This window comes from Pteronotus mesoamericanus, unplaced genomic scaffold (genome assembly GCF_021234165.1).
Source record: "Pteronotus mesoamericanus isolate MK-2021 breed Mesoamerican mustached bat unplaced genomic scaffold, CSHL_Meso_final contig_173, whole genome shotgun sequence".
Lineage (NCBI taxonomy): Eukaryota > Metazoa > Chordata > Mammalia > Chiroptera > Mormoopidae > Pteronotus > Pteronotus mesoamericanus.
In genome coordinates this window covers 15,318,627-15,321,097 of record NW_026555072.1, presented here as the reverse complement: position 1 = coordinate 15,321,097, position 2,471 = coordinate 15,318,627, and the positions used below count along the sequence as shown (strand labels likewise).

The 2,471-nt window shown below is 52.8% G+C and overlaps 1 pseudogene; it reads right to left on the bottom strand.

Annotated features, from left to right (window-relative positions):
* Positions 1-412: 412 nt before the first annotated feature.
* On the bottom strand, positions 413-1,870 carry LOC129065081 (cerebral cavernous malformations 2 protein-like; annotated as a pseudogene).
* Between the last annotated feature and the right edge of the window lie 601 nt (positions 1,871-2,471).

Sequence of the window (2,471 nt, the reverse complement as noted above, 5' to 3'; positions counted from 1 at the left end):
TTATTTTACTTTTTTAAGATTTTATTTACTTAGTTTTAGAGAGGGGAAGGGAGGGAGAAAGAGAGGGAGAGAAATATCAATGTGTGTGTGGTTGCCTCTCACGTGCCCCCTACTGGGGACCCACCCTGCAACCCAGGCCTGTGTCCTGATTGGGAATCAAATGAGCGATTCTTTGGTTCACAGGCTGGCACTCAATCCACCGAGCCACACCAGCCAGGGCTGCAGTAAACTTCTTTTAAGCAAGGTTTCTGAGAGTTTCAATAGGAACCGCATGTACAAAACCAATGGCTGTGTGGGGTCTGGCCGACAGGAACCGTTCTGGCACTGCTGTGTGTAGGCGGTTCTGGGCAGCCTCTGCCCACATACCAGGATCTCCTTCGCAGTAGAAGGCCACGTTTGCCGAGGACCTTACTCACACCCAGCCCTGCACAGGGACGGCGGACTCACTGGCGCTCTGGCACTGACGGGCCAAGTCCTGGTCCATGCTGCAGCCCAGCCCCTCCATGTCATTGCTGATGTCGGAGATCATGCAGTCTCACACATCCCCAGCAGAGGGCACTGCCTGGTGGCTGGAGCTTCCTGCTGCCCTATTCCCACTGGAGGTGGAGGTGGATGTGGAGCTTATGATCCACCTGTACCGGTGGAAGCTGTCAGTGATGATGTCACGACTGCCCTTCACCCTGAGTGTCTCAAGGAAGTTCTCAGAGTACTGGATGTCCTTCGCAAGGATGAAGGGCCACAAACCCAGCAGGAGAAACTTACAGCTGTCCCCACAGAGCCACCGCAGGTTGATATGGAACTTGGTGACCGAGGCCCCACCGCGGTATTCAGGCTGTGGTGCCGTGAACTACTGTACCTCCTGCGAGGGCAGCTTGGTTTGCAGAGTGACATGCAATCCTGCAGCAGCTCCGCAGCCATGGTGCTCAGTGTGCTGTCATGGAATATCTTGGCGTGGGCATGCAGGGCAAGGCCGAGACGCCAGCTGCGTGCACACATTCGGGGGTGGAGGAGCTGCTGGTGTCCGTCTTGCACGGCTCTTTCATGTCCACCTGGGTGGAAGAGTCATCACGACTGTGGAGGGACAGGCGGTAGGTGGGTGCTGAGGCTCCATCAAATATGACTTGTCCAGAAAGTTAATGGTGGACACCATGTACAGGATCGGGAAGGCCTGCCTGAGGAGGGAGTGCAGCTTCTCTACCACCACCTCGCCCTCATTGGCCCGGATCACCAGGCAGCAGGCCTCCCCAAGGCCCACTGCACTCTCCAACAGGGAGCCTGTGGTGAGGCCTCTGGAACTTTCCACACACAGGCTCTGGCTGGGGTACATACCAGGGCCATGCACTGTCTTCAGGACCACCAGGTGCAAGGTGTCACCCTGCACATAAGACATGGCACGATGTCAGCAATGGGGACCCTGAGGAGGGTGCCCTCCCTGTCCCTCCAGGCCAGCTTGACTTTATAGGCAGACAGGCTAATGACCTTCATCCTCTTCCTGAGTCATGTATCTAGGGAGCTGGTGTGCTCTCTTTGCATTGTCTATGAAGTGCAGGATCTCTGTCCTATCGGATGGGTTTAGGCATCCGTATGTGGATGGTAACTGACCTAAGTACTTCACCTCCTCCAGGTCGTGGCTCAGCAGTCTGTCAGACTCTGCTCACTCAGGCAGGGACAACATGGCAATGTGCCAAGGGCGAGGCTCAGTCACCTCTCGTGGACTTCTCTTTGCTCTTCACCTTTGGGGAGACTTGCTTAAATGTCCACACGATCCCAGGCTTCTTGCCCTTTGTGCCTTCCTCCTCCATGTCGCTGTACTCGGCATGGTCCCCAAGGCCGAGCCCTCTCTGGGAACCTCGTGACCACTACATGCTCCCCCCTGCCCTGTGACCTCTGCAGACATGTTCCTGCACTGCTCACCCATCACCCTGTACTGTTCTACCCACAGTTGCCAGGGCTTATTCCTATAGTATTAGTTTCACTGTATATAGGGCTGCCAACCTAAAGGCTTTATTTCCAAGACCCCTGAGCTTCTGGTTAGGGTCTTTTAAAATTAAAAAAAAAATTATTGATTGATTTGAAAGAGAGAGAGGAAGGAAGACAGACAGGGATGGAGGGAGAGAAGGAGGGAGAGGCATACACACAGATTTGCTGTTCCATTATTTATGCATTCATTGGTTGCTTATTGTATGTGCCTGGACCAGGAATCGAGCTGGGACCTTACATTTTGTGGGCTGATGCTCAATCAACTGAGCTACACCAGTCAGGACAAAATTATATAGTTTTTAGGTATACAATTCTATGATGCATCATCTGTATATCATATTATGTCTTCACCATCCCAAATCAATTCTCCTTCCATCACCATTTATTCCCCCATATCCTCCCGCTATTAAAAAAAAATTGTGGGTAGACTCCTTTGGACCTCTCCCTTCTTCTAGGTCTCTGGACATAGTAGCAATGACAGGTGTCACCTT